The following is a 19,259-nucleotide window of genomic DNA, read 5'->3' on the forward strand; positions in this document are numbered from 1 at the left end:
GGTAATGAGTTGAACTTGACTACTCTGGTGGTACAATGCTAATTTACATCCACTAAAAATCACCCTGACACTATTTGGTTAAAGTCACTGCAAAAAAAGATAGCTAGGCCACTGCTCATTTGTCACTCCCCATTTAAGTTTAAACACGCTTCATGTGGTAACTTCTAATATAAATAAAATTAATAATGTAAAAAAATATTAGGCTATTAAAGATGACTGAATAAACCTGACTAAATTAGAACACATGAAACATATTTTTTAAGAGTTAGATCAAGTACAAAGGAATACTAAAGATCCAATAGCATGTTAGCATTATATAGTCTATGTATTTTATTTTATTTTTCACGTTTAAATGAATGAAGCCTCACTATGGATATTTTGGCAGATTATTGCTGTATTATTGCACATTATTGCCATCATCTGTCTTTTTGCAAAACTGCCTATACCTTTAGAACAATTTCCTACCGTTGACCCACATAATTGCTTTGCTTTAAGGGACTGTGAATCAGTTCTTACAGTCAGCAGTACACCCCCATGTAATGTGTCAATACCACACACACACACACACACACACACACACACACACACACACACAAACACACACACACACACACACACACACACACACACACACACACACACACACAGACACACACACACACACACACACACACACACACACACACACACACACACACACACACACACACACACACACACACACACACACACACACACACACAGTGAATCATCATGCTGTGGTGTAGCTATCAATGAACACGGGTGGGTACCTTGAGGGGGTGCTGGAAGTGATACTGTAAACACAGCCCTGTATCTCCTGTCACAAATATGCACCGGTGTTTATATCACATCTAGAAAGCACACTTTGCATTCATGGATTGTGTTTTTGTGTAGGATGGTTGCTGATTACATTTCGATTTGTATTCATCCATAGCATGCCCAAAATATAATCAGGGCCCATGCAGTGTTCCCATTCCATCATGCAAAATTCATACTATGCAGGCATTGTGTATCCAAGCCATGTAGTTTCCTCTGTCACACTCTATGGATCATTGAAATTGATTTTTGTTGAAATTGAAAATTTTTTGTTCTTACGTAATATATTCTTGCTACATATGATAACCTTTAATAGGAGAAATTACCATTCAGTATCAAATACTGTAAGACTGTCAGGCTAAGTAGAATTACAGAATTATTTAATGTAAATAGGTTCATTAATTGTATCGACTCCTTCCATGGTTTCTTGCTCTACATAACACCTCAGAGAGGTTTTTTTTCACATTCCGATATCGGCTTTGCCTTGCTGGCTGGGGGTTTGTAAAGCACTGTTCCTGTACTACATGTATTGTAAAAAGCAATGTGCAAATATTGGATTGAATTGAATTAATTATACAATTTTAGGTGCTACTTACATTTTCACCAGGCTACTTAATTTTGCAGAAGATTATAATGAGACTCTGGCATATATAACATATATAAGTAAAAGATGCATTAAGCCTGCTGGGAATAAACCACTAAAATAACATTCACAGTGTGACACCATATTCACAAAACACAGGCTTCAGAGTCAAACTTTTCTAGTAGCAATTTGCCACAGCTGGAAAATTTGCTTGAGTGGACATCCTTTCACCACTTCCTCTTTCTCCAGCACTGGAAAATCCCCAGAGTGCAATTTTGTGGAGAAAAATAGCTTCAAAAATTAACCTTGTACCGTATCAGATTAAAAGATGAATGAGACTCCTGTCAGATGCTATAGCTGTTCAAGGTTGTTCTCTATGAAGAAAAGAAAACAAGTTCATGATAATTTTGGATGATTAAATGTCATTTAATGTGTCACTCTAATTTAGAGACTGTTAATGCTTCTCATGGGACACCATGTTGTGCATCTTCACATCTGGACTTGTCGTTGCTTGAGACTGTCCTAAAGAGGTTAAATTGATGAGAATGATATAGATCTCTTTTAATACTACTTTAAAAATTCACTTTTACATTTTGATTTTTTTCTCACATCCCAACATGTAAAATAGTCAATTGGAAAATATCCAAATTGCAAGATTTTAACTTAAATGTATCAAATCTTTAAAGCTTCAGAACAGTTAGAATATAGCACAAACAATAGGAAAAAGAAAGAAACCAGACAAAGCTATAAACTAATAGCTCAAATAAAACACAAAGACCCCAATACATAATCCCAACACTTAAAGGGTGGCTCATGATGTCACAAGGAATAACAAAAGGAAATGAAGAGGGAGAATGATGTGTATAGAAGTAGGGAGAGGAAAGACAGGCCAGAGCCATGAATTGGAGACCACAGCTGATCCATGTATTCTAGAAGTTACTAGTAATACTGAAGACATTGATTGGGTTCAGTTGTGTTTAATTAGGATTAGAGCTAAACTCTCCGGGAGCAAGTTTATACACTCATGTTAACCTGAAATTTATACTTTAATTGTTTTCAAATTGTAATGATGCATATCTGTATTTTTGTGGCTTTATGGCCTGGTTTCTCCTACAGGGATTAGATTAAGCCAGGATTAGAATTTATTTGAATTAGGACATTTACTGGTATGCATCCTGAGGCAAATCAATAGCAGTGACATATTTTAAAATATTTCAATGCAAGTTGCTTTCATTTAAAACAACTCAAACAGCATTTTTGTTTGGGATTAGGCTTTAGCCTTGTCTGTCAAACCCAATGCAGGTAAGTGGACAATGCGCTTCAATGGTTACACACAGGCAGAGGTTTCTAATGCCAATGTGCCAGTGATGGCAGTTTGAAATTGTAGAAGAAGACAAATATTCAGTATTAAAACTGTACCTCGTTACAGCTGCGCCAACCTAACCTTTATAGTGCAGCATGGACAACACTCATGTAAAGTAGTCAATAACGCAAGTACAGTGCAAACAAAAAGACTCCCATTGTTTAAGAGGATAAGATAAAGTCTCCCAATGACATCAACATAAAAATCAGAAAGTAAGCACTAAAATGTTTGCATGTTTAATATTTTCATATTTTTTCAATATTTTACCCAACCTTAACCCATGTAATTACCTTATATTACTAGTACTTGTGTAAATACACTATAGGTTCATATTGTTAATTAGTATAATTACACTATAACAAGGACACCTTAAAATAAAGTTTAACCAAATATACGTAATTCTGAACTGCGCAACTTAATTGCATGGTAATTAAAAATAAATGAAAATGGATTATAGATTTAATTTATATAAAATTAAACTAATTGAATTTAAGAGGGTTTTTTGAACCATGATGTAGGACTTAAGTTTTTATATGTTTTTTTCATAATTACTTATATCGTCTTTGAAATATGGTTAAAGTACATTTCTGAATGTGCTAACAAGCATTTATGGTAAACTAAAATGATTTCTATTGAAACTTGTCAATAGAACATCATGTATTGAAATATCTTTGTAATTACACCTTTTTTAAAATGTATTTGTAAGATTTGAAGTACACTAAGTTCACATTCTACACAACTAAGCACATTTGTAATGTTTTCTTCATGCCCCACAACCTTTTCTCCATCTGATTGGTTCCAATGTGACATGCAGTTGTAATTTGTCCTTGAGCTCAACCAATACAAAACATATGCTGAAAGACGAGATACACTGCAAAACAGGGTGATGTCTGACACGTTCTGAAGAAATGTATGGGTAACACCAAGATGTTTTGTGTTCATTGCCCAGAATTAACACGAAAAGGTGAACAAAATGCTGAAGGATTTTTGAATAAAAGAAATGGACAAAATAATGTGAACTGAATGTAGTGATTGACCCTCTGAATTTTTTTAGAGTTGTTGATATAGGTTATATGTTAATATAGGTGATATCATTTTTTATTGATTTATTTAAATTAAATAGGATGCTTAAAATTATGTCAGACATTTATGCAGAGATAAACTGTTTTTTTGTATGTGTAGTTTTAAACTCTCTATTGAACGAACTAATGTTGAATACTAAACATGATGTGATCGACAGGGAACAACTAATAGCTAATTAAATTGTAATGTGAAATCCTGCATAACATGTTGCTCATTAAATGTTTTATCATAATAGACAGTTGTAGATTTCTATTTTTCATTATGGGTTTGCCTTAGAGAAGGGTCAGAGGTAAACAGCACAAAGCAAATTAAAATGAGATTTCAAAATAGACAGTTACTACTGTGAACTACACAACAAAAATATGTAGAGCCATAGCTTTAACACAGTGTTCTAGTATAGCACCACAAACCCTTCTGCACTTCTGTTGGCTTCAAAACAAGCATTCAATATAGATTTGGGCAACATTGTACAATTCTTAATCTTTGAAAGTTCATTCTTGACTTGCGATGCTGAAATCATTCCCATGATAACACTTCTGTCTACATGATGTACTACATTCTATTTATCTGGATTCCTTTTTTTTTCAATTTCAAAGCAGTCAGAACAGTAACTCGTTGTTAATCTCCGGTTGTATTGCTGAAAATGACTTTTATTGAATTCTGGAAGACCTCAGAAAAAGATAATCATGAATCATGTCACTGGAAATGGAAACCTTCTCAAGCAATAAAGCATGTTTGTTCTCAGTATGATGTAGATACATTTAGACTCTTAACAGCAATACACTGTTCCATTATTCACATGAATGTTTCTACAGCAAATAAAGAGATGCTGTCAATAGCCGACTCTTAAAACAAATCAAAACTGGTCTCAAAAGTTATATCAGAAATCTATAGCAAAGTCACTAATAGTCTGAACATAAAATGAACTGTTGATTGTTGAACTGTGAATTAAAAGAAAAGGAAAAAAAACCCTCAAGGATTGAGTGGATACTTGCAAGTTTTGTGATTTGTGATTCTTGCAGTTATTATGAATCTCCCAACTCTTTCTTTTCCTATGTAGATCTTTTAGAGCTTCTGGAACAGATGGATGTAATGAGATGCCATGTAACTCCATTTAAAATTACAGCTTGGCATAGTGAGTGACTGTAGTAATCTAGACTTTATATACTATGAGGGACAAAACAACAGGTGTCTGTTTTTTTTTTCTTTTCAGTTTAATTTATCTCCGTAATAACTGTGAAGGGACTATGACTAAGATACAGAAAGCCTTGTTGTGGGATTTGGCTTTTTGCCAATGACAAACTTTCTACATTATCAATGGTCCATTTAAGCAGTCCAATTCTGACTTTTTGACACAAAGATCCTCTATCTTCCAGATTCTAGATTCCTTCTTTATTGTCCTCGATAGAGGAAATTTGTTTTCACAGACTGTACCAGGAGCATCATTCAACATGCATATGCACATACTACACATATTATTGTACACATAATAATAGACATATTGCACAAAAATGGCACCATCAACACAACAGTAAAATACTAAAAAAAATACACATTCTGTCAATTCAAAGCTCTTATAGCTGAGAGTACAAAACTTTTCCTCAGGCTTGTTTATTAATGGGGTAGCTGTTGGTATCTATGGCCTGAGGGGAGAAGGGTGAAACATGAGTTGAGAGGGTGGCTGGGATTTTGTATTATGGTGTTTGCTCTACGATGGTAGCAGTGTCAATGAGAGCCGACAAGTTGGGAGTGGGAAGACCAATTATTTTTAAAGGAATGTTATTGATTTTAAGGAGCATGTTTCTATGGTGAGAGAGAGGATGGCGAAATAGCAGGTGGCATTATACAGGAGAATAGGTTCAATGATACTTTGGTACAAAAGAAGCAAGAGGTGTGGTTTGACTGAGAGAATCGTTTTGAGTTTACGTATGACAAATAGTCTTTGTTGGCAGCATCTATGAATGTCTTTGATGTGATGGTCAAAACTCAAATTAGTATCCAAACAAATGTAATGGTAAGTAAAACTGTCGACAATTTCTACTGACTTGCCCTTGATGGAGATAGGACAGTGAGGGTCGGAGCGTTTTTGGTGTGTCAAGGGATCGAGATGACTGTCTGTACACTATTGGGTGAAATAGGCGACAGTGAGGATACAGTCTTATGGTTCAATTATATACTATAAAATTGGCAGATCTGTGACAGTACTCCCCCCCTCCCGGTAGGCACATCATCTCGGTGTAGATGGTCCAACCGGGGAGGGGGTGGGGTGGTCTAGAGGGAGTCTAGACTAGAGGGTAAGCATTAGAGTGCAGGCAGGTATTGAAGACTCCAGGCCGGAGCCAGTAGTTCAGAAGACAGGGCGGATCCGGCAGTTCAGGAGACCAGGGCGGAACTGGCAGTTTGGGAGACCAGGGCATATCTGGCAGCTCGGGAGACCAGGGCAAACCGGTAGTTCTGGAAACCAGGGCAGAGCCGGCAGCTCGGGAGACCTGGGGTGATCCGGATTTGTGGCCTTGCCCAAGGACCCAGGCCCGGCCACTATGACAGTGGGCATATACAAATACCTGTACCCCGCGGCTTGGGTCCCGCTATCACGAAAGCAGAGAGGAGCTATAAAACACTCTTCAGCAGCTGACTAGGGCATACTGGGTACATACAGGGTGATGTGCTGTCTCTTACATATTCTGATCCCGCAGGCAGTACTCTGTTGGATTCTAGCCAAGATGAGCAGGAAGTGTCTGATGAAGGCAAATAAGTAGATATGTCTGAGCCTTCTCAGTCTGCCTGCCCCGCATATGTTGAGTTGTTGGAGTTTATGGAACGCGCTACAGCCAGACTTGATCTACCCGCATATGTTGAGTTGTTGGAGGTTATGGAATGCGCTACAGCCAGACTTGATCTACCGTGGAGGCACGAAATGGAAGAGACCGCTCTGGGAAGTTTAGAGGAGTGGTTCTGATCTGGACATAACCACCCAGCTCACATGAGCCTTCCTTTTCTTCCCAATCTCCATTCTGAGATCGAGAAAGCTTGGAAGAACACGTATTTGGCCTGCATCCATTGGCATCAGCATGCCAATGTAGCAAATTAGCTTAATAGGGAAATAATAATAATTAATCCTTACTTTTGATTAATTGTGTATATATGGATCAGTTAATTGGATTAACTTGATGTAGCTAACTTAATATTACAATCAATTAATCAGTTCGTCCAGCATACACTCAGCATTGATCATTTATTAATTCTAAGAACAGGGTATTTTTCATGGCCACAGAAAAATTATTATTTCTTAGCATGTACAGCACTGAGAGCGTGTTACAAGATCAGGAAACGTTTAAGCCTCTGGGGACTAAGCTCTTTTTGGTCCGTTTTCTCTATTTTTCACATTTGGGCTTATAAACTATATGTAATGGAGATGGAACACTATGTGTTTGGTATCTATGGATTCAGAAGACCCTAAGCTAACATAAGCACACATGTAATATGTTTATAAAGAAAGTATGAGTGAAAATGTACCATAAACTACAGATTTTCAAAAACGGAAATTTGAATTTTGGCATTTATTTTTCTATAAATCACACAGCACACAACAATAGTGAACAGTTTTTGAACAAAAAATATATTTGTCAAAGCCTTTGCTTGACAGACATGTGTAATTGTTAAATAAAATGTGTAAAGAACAATGAAAAATTTAACTTTATTTACAAATAGTCCCAGGCGTTTTTCTTAGGAATGCTTAGAATTTTCAAAGCAATGCTTTCTCCTCGTCACTCTCCAGTAATTGTTCCAGAGCTTGTTCCACCGTAAATCGTTTACTGCTTGCCATCATAAAAGTGCTAAAACAATAAATAATGCTATAATATTATGTGTGTATATATATATATATATATATATATATATATATATATATATATATATATAATTGTTCTGTCTCTCTCTAATATCTCTGTGCGCTCTCGCTCCGTAAAGCCTTGTTTATACTCGACACGTCCATTCGCTTTCTGTAGTCTCTGCCACTCAACGCTGTTTGCGTAATAGTATATAGTACCACCCCTTGCAAGGCTACAGAGTCCTCCGATTTGCTAGAATACGTCATGGTAACCTTCCTCTGATTGGGTAATAAAAATATTCCTCCATCGGCAATTTTTCCATTGGTTGTTGCTTGTGAATCTGCCAAACAACATCGATTTCATTGGCCTTTGACGAAGTGGTATTGCACAACAAGGAAGTGTGTATACAAGCCGGGTAAGTTTGTTATCACTGTGTAATACCAGCCCTTGTCGTGTGAGTGTGAAGTAAGGAGACCGGGGTCAGCTGGCTGAGACTCGTGGGTATTTTATTTAATAACTCAAAGCTCTGGCGCCACATGCGCACGTCGAACACAAATCTCATTCCCAGTTTCAAAACACTCGATCAGGTTTGTCTTTCACAAAGACCTCTTCCCATTTCCCACGAGACCTCAGCCCAAGATACCAACGGGTGATCCGCGTGTTGGTGTCCTTCATGCGGTGGAGCCACTGCAGGGGCGCGTGGTCCGAACAGAGGGTGAACTCCCGCCCCAGGAGGTAATAGCGCAGAGTGAGGACCGCCCATCTGATGGCCAAACACTCCTCCTCTATGGTGCTGTATTTAGTTTCTCTTTTTGAGAGCTTACGACTAATGTACAGCACCGGGCGGTCCTCCCCCTCCACCTCCTGGGACAGGACAGCGCCCAGCCCCCTGTCCGACGCGTCAGTCTGCAAAAGAAAAGGGAGAGAGAAATTAGGAGAGTGCAGGAGCGGACCGCCACACAGAGCAGCCTTAACTTGGGTAAAAGCCTGTTGGCACTGCTCCGTCCACTGGACCGTATCTGGTACCTCCTTTTTAGTGAGGTCAATCAGCGGGCTGGTGAGTTCCGAATAGTCAGGAATAAACCTTCTATAATATCCCGCCAGCCCCAGGAACTGCCTCACCTCCTTTTTGGACTTAGGTCTGGGACAGGTTGCAATTGGTGCTGTCTTGTCAATTTGGGGACGCACCTGCCCATGATCCAAGTGGAAGCCCAGATACCTTACCTCCACCCGCCCAACTGCACACTTCCTCGGGTTGGCCGTTAACCCCGCCCGTCTCAGCGCCCCGAGGATAGCCCTCAAATGCTCCACATGCCGCTGCCAGTCATTACTGTAGATGATGATATCATCCAAGTACGCAGCGGCATATGGAGCATGGGGTCGCTGAATTCTGTCCATGAGCCGCTGAAACGTGGCCGGGGCCCCGAACAAGCCGAAAGGAAGTGTCACAAATTAGTGAAACCCGAACGGCGTGGTGAAGGCTGTTTTTTCTTTGGACATGGGATACAAGGGGATCTGCCAATATCCTTTCGTTAAGTCCAGCGTCGAATAAAAACGAGCCGTGCCTAACCGATCAAGCAGCTCAACAATCCACGGCATTGGATAAGCGTCAAATTTCGACACTGCATTCACCCTGCGATAGTCCACACAAAACTGTACCGAGCCGTCCATTTTAGGAACTAAAACTATCAGGCTTGCCCAGTCACTGTGCTAAAACTCTTTTTGTAACCTTGTGATGTCAGCGAGCTGCGAGGGCGAGAGGTGATCTCCCCCCGGGGCCAGGGCGAGAGATTTCCCTTTGATGATCGCTTCTGGCCCAAGATCCTCCTCTCCACTCACTGCCATTGCAAGCAACACTGACTCCTCCTCACTCCATTTTTTAGGAGGTTGAGGTGGTAAATTTGCCGTGAATCACCCCTGTCTGTCCGTACAACCTCATAATTGAGATCCCCTATCCACTGTGTGACCTCAAAGGGTCCTTGCCACTTCGCTAACAATTTAGAGCTGGAGGTTGGTAGTAAAATGAGCACTTTATCTCCCGGTGCGAACCCTCGAAGCTTAGTTCCCCTGTTATACAGCCGGCTTTGTCTGTCCTGAGCCTGAAGCAAATTCTCCATAGAGAGCCGCCCCAGTGTATGGAGTTTTGCTCTCAGGTCCATGACATACTGAATTTCATTTTTGCTATTTAAGCGTCAGTCCTCCCAAGTTTCCTTTAGGACGTCTAACACCCCACGGGGCTGACGTCCAAAAAGAAGCTCGAAGGGGAAAAACCCCGTGGAGGCTTGCAGGACCTCTCGCACGGCGAATAAGAGGGGTTCTAGCCACCTGTCCCAATTTTTCGCGTCTTCTTGTACGAATTTACGAATCATTGTTTTCAACGTGTGATTAAATCGTTCGACCAGTCCGTCCGTTCGTGGGTGATAGACACTGGTACGCACCGATTTAATGCCCAATAATTCATATAATTCGCTTAACGTGCGTGACATAAACGCAGTGCCTTGATCCGTGAGAATCTCTTTCGGGATTCCCACGCGGGAGATTAAACGAAACAGGGCGTCTGCCACACTCTTAGCTGATATAGTGCGCAGCGCCACTGCTTCGGGATATCGCGTTGCGTAGTCTACTATAACTAACGCAAAGCGATGTCCCCGTGCCGATCGTTCTAATGGCCCGATGAGGTCCATACCAATTCTCTCTAAGGGGACATGCACAAGAGGTAGAGGGCGCAATGGCGCTTTTGGGGCGGCCGGTGGATTTACCAACTGACATTCCCGACACGCCGCGCACCACCTGCGCACGTTCTCGTGAATGCCCGGCCAGAAGAATCTGGTCATTAAACGATTTAATGTCGCTGTCATCCCTAGATGCCCCGCCATCGGATTACAATGTGGCGTCTGGAAAAGCATTTCCCGATGGCCCCGTGGTACTAACAATTGGGTTATATCTTCTTTTGTCTGAGTGTCTTGGGTCACCCGATACAACCTGTCTTTAATAACGGCAAAATAAGGATAGGAGAGCGCGCGGTCAGGTTGGAGGATCTGCCCATCTATGGAACGGACCTGTTCAAACGCATGTTTGAGCGTCTCATCTTGGGACTGTTCCAGGGGAAAGTCATCGCCACTGGAGAGGTTTAACTTCGCCAAGCCACTCGGTTCCTCTGAAACAGTTCCACTGGGTCCAGGAACAGCCTCTCCAACCTGAGCACTCGCCCCCCTTCCCCGCCTTTTCTTTTTCCCAGAGGCATCCGTTGTTAAACATCCCAACAATTGTTTAAAAGCCGGCCAATTTGTTCCCAAAATTAACGGATGCCGGAGGTGCGGGCTAACTGCGACCTCCACACAATGGTTTTGTCCCCTGAATTTAATAGTGATGGCTTTTAAGGGGTACTCCACTATATCCCCGTGCACACACCTCACCTTAACCATGCGACCCGTATCCAATGCCCCGGACTGTATCAGGCTTTGATGGATGGAGGTCTGGTTACAACCTGAATCCACCAAGGCCTGAAAGGTACCCCCCTTAATACTCACAGACAGGGGTGGTAAAAGTACTCAAAAAATTATACTCGAGCAAAAGTATATATAACTAAATAAAAAATGACTCCAGTAAAAGTGGAAAGTCCTCCATTCAAACATCACTTGAGTAAAAGTACAAAAGTATCCGATTTAAAACGTACTTAAGTACCAAAAGTAAAAAGTAAATATTCAAACTGTAAATATTAATAATTAAACAGATCAATTGTTTTGGGAGTGATATGCAATGTTTTAATTGAACAAATTATTAGATACTGCAATTAAGAATTTGTTAGATTTGCAATCAGTCAAGAGACAATGAAGCACCTTGCATCAATTCTAAACAATTTCATTAAGTTTAGTGACAGCATTATTATGGTGCAATGACTGGTAGGCCATTCTTTGATACAAATTTTACAATTTTAATTCAATTATTGTGGTTTGATTCCGATCTTGATTCAATATAGATTCATTTTGATAAATATTTGGTACAGTAGATACATGTTAATTTTTAAATTAAGAAAATCTCACCTAATTCTGTAAACATAGGCTATAGAGAGCCCTGTCAGCTGGTATTATTAAATGTTAAAAATACATGTGATTTTTATTATAATAACAACTTTATAATATTTTAATGATATAAGTAAAAAATATAATAAATATATAGTGCACATATTTAGCAAAAAACAAATTTATACTAATATTAAATATATTATAAAATACTGATTTTTCTAGCAAACTAACGTGCTTTGGTCATTAAATTTTTTTTTTTTTTTTTTTTTCTGAGGTAGCCTAAATGTAACGTTATGTGACATATTGTTCTCCAGCTGTTTTACTGACCTCTTTCTGCGGTTGAAAAACACTGATTTATTTATATCATGTATAAGGTATATACATTTCGGTAAGTTGTACTGTATCTTTCAACATAGGCTACCTATTATTGTTCATTTGTGTTTATTTACAATTAATTTGTAGTAAAGAGATTAACGGCACCCCATAGCAGGCGCTAGCTAACGGTCACGTCACATTTAAAAGCTCCAAAACGGTATTTATTGTTTGAATTTCGTAATAAAATTGACAGAATCTGAGAGCTGAGAATTTATTTCATATCAAAAGTAACACACTCTGTCCTCTCTGTCGGTGTCAATGTCCTCTTTGCTTCGCGATTTTTCTCTGCGTGAGAAAATGGATGTGTTGTGAGAGCGTGTGGAAAGTGTCGATTGCGTGAGTCTGAATGAGTGAGAGTTGGCAGCTCTGCAATAGACATGTTCCATAACATTAGCTGCATCAAACAGAAAATGTGCAAGATATGTAATGACCTCAAATAATTATTTAATTTGTTATGTCTTTGTTTATTGTAGATAATCTGCACTAATATAATGTAAACAGTATACATATAGAAAGCCTCAGGAAATATGTATACTGTAGGGGGCGCTGTGAGAAGAAAAGACTAGTGAGAAAAAGGGGAAGAAAAGAAGCGCAGTTCACGCATGTGGTTGTTCATGTTAAAACGTTCAGCCCCAAAATCTGTCACAGAAAACAAAAGAGAAAAACAACCGGGGCGAATAAATCTACAGAAAAGATCTTGTTGTCGTTGTTATTGTCTAAGGGGGCAACATAAAATTCGAGTTTCCGCCCAGTTGTGACGGATTTCGGGAAGAAAAAAGCAGCAAGTGCGGAGCGGCCAGCGAGTGATGAAAGGAGCCGCGAGTGCAGCGCGAGCTGAGAACGAGCCGCGATTCACGGAGAAAGTGGACTGTGAAACGGCAGAAAAATAACTGCAATCTACAAACGTGAGTTAATCTGTTCAGTGAGTGGCCATAATGTTGCCTTTGTGGGAAGCTACGCTGGATGAAATAGAGAGTAAATTACTTGAGTTATCTGCTTCGCAACTGAGAGGTTTGTGTGAAATGTTAATGCTAAATGTGGGGGAGGATGAGACACACACACCTCGCGTGCTGAGGAGACGCATTCTGCAGCATTTAGAGGGAGATGATGTTGTTTCACTTGAAGATGAAGGACTATCTATGTTGTTAGATACAAAGGAAAAAATTGACAGTTTGAGAAGTGTTGACGAAGAGGAAACCGATAGCCCATCCAGTTTAGGGGTTGAAGCAACCAACGAGGTGCATCGAAAAGTTGACCTGGAGCACCACTCTGTGGGCGTTAGTGGAATTGCATCAGAAAAGCCTGTGATAATTACTGCAACAGAATCACTATATGCCAGAACAGACAGAAAACTGCGAAATTCATCAGTTTCAGGAGAAAATAATAATAATAATAATAAATTGAATTTGTATAGCGCTTTTCTCGAACTCAAAGTCGCTTTACAGGGCAGGTGAATAAGCAAGAAAAAAAAACAAACAAAAAAAACAAAACAAAAAAAAAAAACAGGCACATATAGGGATGGGAGGGGCGTGGGGCTACGGATAGGCAGAGGTGAAGAGATGGGTCTTGAGGCGGGACTGGAAGATGGTGAGGGACTCAGAGGTGCGGATCTCATGGGGGAGGGAGTTCCAGAGCCTGGGAGCTGCCCTGGAAAAGGCTCTGTCCCCAAAACTGCGGAGCTTGGACTTGTGGATGCAGAGGAGACCGGCTGAGGTGGATCTGAGGGACTGTGAGGGTTGATAGGGGGAGAGGAGGTCAGTGAGGTATGAGGGGGCCAGGTGGTGGATGGCTTTGTAGGTAAGGACCAGGATTTTGTATGTGATCCGGTGGGAAATAGGGAGCCAGTGAAGTTGTTTTAGGACTGGAGTGATGTGGTGCCAGGATTTGGAGCGGGTGATGAGTCGGGCGGCTGCATTCTGGACCAGTTGGAGTCTTTTTATGTAGTTTGAGCTAATACCAAGGAGTAGTGAGTTGCAATAGTCCAGTCGTGAGGAGATGAAGGCGTGAATGAGTCTTTCAGCAGCAGAGGGTGTGAGTGAGGATCTGATTTTGGCGACGTTGCGGAGGTGAAAGAAGGAGGTTTTAATGACATGACAGATGTGAGGTTCAAGGGAGAGGGTTGAATCAAAAACCACGCCGAGGTTGCGGGCCTGGGGGGATGGGGAGACAGTGGTGTCGTCAATGGTGAGAGTGATGTTATTGGTTTTGCTGAGAGTGGATTTGGAGCCTATGAGGAGGAATTCTGTTTTATTGCTATTGAGTTTGAGGAAGTTATGTTGCATCCAGGTTTTAATAGCTGACAGACAGGAGTTGATATGGGAGAGGGGAGGATTGTGGGGGGATTTGGTGCTGAGGTAGATCTGAGTGTCATCGGCATAACAGTGGAAATTCAGTTTGAAGTGACGAAGTATCTGACCAAGGGGGAGGATGTAAATGATGAAGAGGAGGGGGCCGAGTACGGATCCTTGGGGAACGCCTTGGGTGACTGTGGCTGTTGCAGAGGTGTGATTATGAAGAGAGATGAAGTGGGATCTGTTGGTAAGGTAGGAATGGAGCCAGCTGAGTGCAATACCTTCGATACCAAGGTCTTTGAGTCTGGTGAGCAGGATGTTATGGCTCACAGTATCGAAGGCTGCACTCAGGTCGAGAAGAATAAGGATGTTGAGGGAACCAGTGTCAGCGGAGGTGAGGAGGTCATTAAGGACTTTGAGGAGAGCAGTTTCTGTGCTGTGGAGGGGGCGAAAACCAGATTGGAGAGGTTCAAATTGGTTATTGGCATGAAGATGGGTTTGTAATTGTAAAGCGACTATACGTTCCAGGGTTTTAGACAGAAAGGGGAGGGTGGAAATTGGGCGGTAGTTGTTGAGGGAAGAGGGATCCAGACCAGGTTTTTTGAGGATAGGGGTGACAGCGGCAGTTTTGAAAGCAGAGGGAACAGTTCCAAGGGACAATGAGGAATTGAAGAGGTTAGTGAGGTAGGGGCAAAGGACGGGGAGGCAGGACTTCAGGAGTGGAGTAGGGAGGGAGTCAAGTGAGCAGGTAGTCGGTTTGGAAGAGCTGATGAGTTTAGAGATTTCAAGAGTGGTGACCAAATTAAACTGGGAGAGGAGGCAGTGTGGAGAAGGGGGAGAGAGGTCAGGAGGGATGGGGGGAAAAGGGCCCGTGATAGGTGCTGGAGTAGATACTGGAAGGTCGGATGCAGGGGATAGAGATTGATAAATGATATTGATTTTATCAGCGAAAAAGTGAAGGAATGAGTTGCAGAGATCCGGAGTAGAGGTAAGGAAGGTGTTGGTCCGAGGCTTGATGAGGTTGTTCAATGTGGAGAAGAGGGTTCTGGGGTTTAGACAGGGGTTGGTGAGGATGGTGGAGAGGTAGGCAGATTTGGCGGCAATGAGGGCATCTTTGTAGGCAATGAGGTGGAGTTTATAGGCTTCATGGTGGACTGTGAGAGATGATTTTTTGTCAGGCGTTCAAGTTGGCGTCCAGTTTGTTTCATTTTCCGGAGTGCAGGTGTGTACCAGGGTGACGAGTTGTTAAAAGTGACAGTTTTTGTTTTGAGGGGGGCCAGAGTGTTAAGGGAGGTACACAAAACGGAGTTGAGGTGGTTTGTGAGATCATCAGGTGAGGTGAGGGTTGAGTCCATGTGGAGAGTGGTGGAGAGCAGGTCAGAGAGATGATGGGGATCAATTGATTTAAGGTTGCGGAAGGTGATTTCTCTGAGGAGGCGGGGGCGGGGGGTTGGAGACGGAATGGTGAACCGTATCAGTTTGTGATCAGAGAGGGGAAAGAGGCATGGATGGAGGTTGAGCACTGGTTGGTTAGTGGAGCAGACCAGATCGAGGATGTGTCCTTTTTCATGGGTGGGGAATGTGACATGTTGGGTGAGAGTAAAGTTGTCCAATAAAATTGTGAATTCTGATGACAGCTTGCAGGTGGAGGAGTCTATGTGGATGTTTAGGTCACCGAGTAGTAGCAGACGTGGAGAGAGAGATGAAGCTAGTGTGAGGAGTTCAGTTAAATCAGAGAGGAAGGAGGGATTTGGTTTAGGTGGCCGGTAAATGAGGATAACTGTCATGGAGGAAAGAGCTTTGAAGACGAGATATTCAAATGATGATACTGAAGGGAGGGTGAGTTCAGTGATCCGGAAGTTCTGATTATAAATAACGGCGAGGCCACCTCCACGGCGGGAGGGGCGGGGTTTGCAGATGTAATTGTAGCCAGTGGGGGATGCAAGGTTGAGGGAAAGGAAGTCATTGGGTTGTTGCCAAGTTTCGGTGAGCAGAAGGAAATCCAGCGTGTTGTCAAGGATTAATTCATGGAGGGCAGGGGCTTTATTGTTAAGGGATCGGGTGTTGAGGAGGGCAAAGTTGGCATGGTGAGAGGGTGGTGAGATGGGGGCAGGCTGGAAAGATCTGAGGTTGTCCCGATTAGCAGTGCGAGTGAGGGGGTAATGCAGTTGAGAAGGGACAGTGAGTGGATTTACAAGTGAATGGAGAATAGGTATATGTGAAGTATGAATAGCACTGTAGTCCAGTTCGGGTTTTCTGTGCAGCCAGTCGGTGCGCTCAGCTCTATGTGATCCAGCGGGGGAAGCGTTCCGATGACGTGGCAGAGGTGCGACAGAGCGTGCAGGTGACCAGATGGATGGAATGGATTGTCCGTGTTGGAAGTAAACAAACTTGCGGCGAAAACTTGCGGCGAAAAATGTCACACTAGTGCATCCAGTGTATAAAAAAGAACTCAAAATCATTGGACAAATAGGTGAACCGGGCCAGAGAGACAAATTAAACTTCACCAGCCTGGACAGACAGATCCACAGGGCCTGCAAAAAGGGTTATGATGAGGGAGAAATTGTTGAGGCAGTCATTCAAGCCATCATCCCAGGTGTTAGTTTGAGAAGTTACCTGGAGAGTAGGACAGACTTAACATTGCCTGCCCTTAAACAAATTCTCAGAGCACATTTTATTGAAAAGGATGCAACTGAATTGTACCACTCACTCACACGTGCAGTTCGAAAACCCAAAGAAACGCCGATCCAGTTCTTAGTTCGGGCCATGGATCTCAGGCAGAGGGTTTTGTCAGCATCTGAAAATGTAAAGGCAGGATTAAGATATAATCATTAACTAATCCAGAATCAGTTTTTGCAGACAGTTCTGACTGGCCTTCATGATGACAGCGTACGAACAGATTTAAAACCCTACCTGGAAAACTCGCGGGTGGAAGATGAAGTGCTTTTGCAGAAAATGAACATGTCGTATAGTCTTGAGCTAGAAAGAAAATCAAAGCAAATGCAGACCAGCAGATTCCTTTGAGTTCCCTTTTAAACACACTGAGTTCATCTCTGGAAGTTACCCCTAGGAAAGCAAAAGCCGTTCTGTCACTCCTGAAGAAACGCAAAAACAGCAGCGGGTGTCATATTGCAAGACTTGGACGGAAATCCAACATTCTTCCAAGGTGCGCGAGAGTGAACGTCAGTTGTGGCAAACTGAATAAGACCCTTGGAACACACGTGATGCTGGAGCCCAATTCAGAAGTACCCTGGCCTGCAGGTATAAAGGTAAACAAACAGCTTATCCAGATGCCTCTGAACGAGAATGACAACATTACAGTGATGGTGGAAAATACCACAGAAGAAGAGGTGACACTTACAGCACGAACTGTCCTGGGGTGGCTGCATACAGTGGATGCCATCCATCAGCTGGAAGTGAAGCCACCGTCTCCCTCTGAATCCCAATCTCAGCTATCACAAGGTGACAATGACTTGCCTCCAGACACCCAACCTAGGGTTCAGGAGAGTGAAGGATGGGACCCGCCAGTGGACCTCAGTCACTTACCTGGGGAACAACAGGAACGTGTGAGACAGCTGTTGAGAAATAATAGTGGAGTGTTTGCTAAGGATGACTGGGATACTGGATGCATTCCAGACTTTAGAATGGACATTTGTTTAAAAGACAAAATCCCTGTACAAAAGACGTACAATGCAATACCACGACCCCTGTATCAAGAGGTGAAGACCCACATACAGAATCTGCTGAGTCAGGGGTGGATCCAAAAGTCGACATCCTCCTATTCCTCGCCAGTTGTGTGTGTGAGAAAGAAGGATGGCAGCTTGCGTCTATGTGTGGACTACAGGCTGCTCAACGAGAAGACACACCCTGACCAGCATCCCATCCCACGAATACAAGAGATACTAGAAAATTTAGGGGGGAACTCCTGGTTCACTGTGCTGGACCAGGGTAAAGCCTATCATCAGGGCTTCATGAGCAAAGACAGTAGGGCATACACGGCATTCATAACACCCTGGGGGCTCTACGAGTGGATACGGATACCTTTTGGCCTCACGAATGCACCCGCCGCCTTTCAGAGATACATGGAAGAGTGTCTAGGAGAGTTAAGGGATGATATCTGTGTTCCCTATCTTGACGATGTGTTAGTCTTCAGCAAGGATTTCGGCCAGCACCTCGAGGACTTGAAGAAAGTGCTACAGCGACAGGAGCAGTGTGGGATCAAGCTAAGGCCAAAGAAATGTGACTTTTTTAAGCGGGAAGTCTGCTATGTGGGCCGCATCATCTCTGAACATGGGTACAGCATGAACCCCAAAGAAAAAGAGGCTGTGCAAGCACTAAAGTAGGAAACACCTAGCGCTGTTCGTGAGGTGAGGAAGCTCATGGGTTTCCTTGGTTACAACAGATCATACATTGCTGACTTTGCCAGAGTAGCCAAGCCTTTATATGAACTACTGACAAAGCCCAGCGTGTGCAAAACGAAAGGCTCCGGAAAAAGAGGGAACTCTTCCTCGCAAGCACCTCCATCACAGCCAGTAGAGTGGACAGGGAGACATCAGGAAGCGCTGGAAAAGCTGATTGCGGAGTTGTCAAGCCCACCCATTATGGCATACCCAGACTTTGAAAAGCCATTTGTCCATGTTGATGCGTCAGAAGAAGGGCTAGGAGCTGTACTGTACCAACGACAGGGAGGCAAACTCCGAGTAGTTGGATATGGGTCTCGGACTCTGAGTCTGCCGAAAGGAACTACAAGCTGCATTCTGGGAAGTTGGAGTTCCTGGGACTCAAATGGGTGATCACAGAGCATTTCCGGAACTACCTGTTTCATGCACCGCATTTCATTGTCTACAGTGATAATAACCCATTGACATATGT

The sequence above is a fragment of the Siphateles boraxobius genome, unplaced genomic scaffold (genome assembly GCF_051911475.1).
Source record: "Siphateles boraxobius isolate OS27281-9 unplaced genomic scaffold, OSU_SipBor_1 56, whole genome shotgun sequence".
In the NCBI taxonomy this organism is placed as follows: Eukaryota; Metazoa; Chordata; class Actinopteri; order Cypriniformes; family Leuciscidae; genus Siphateles; species Siphateles boraxobius.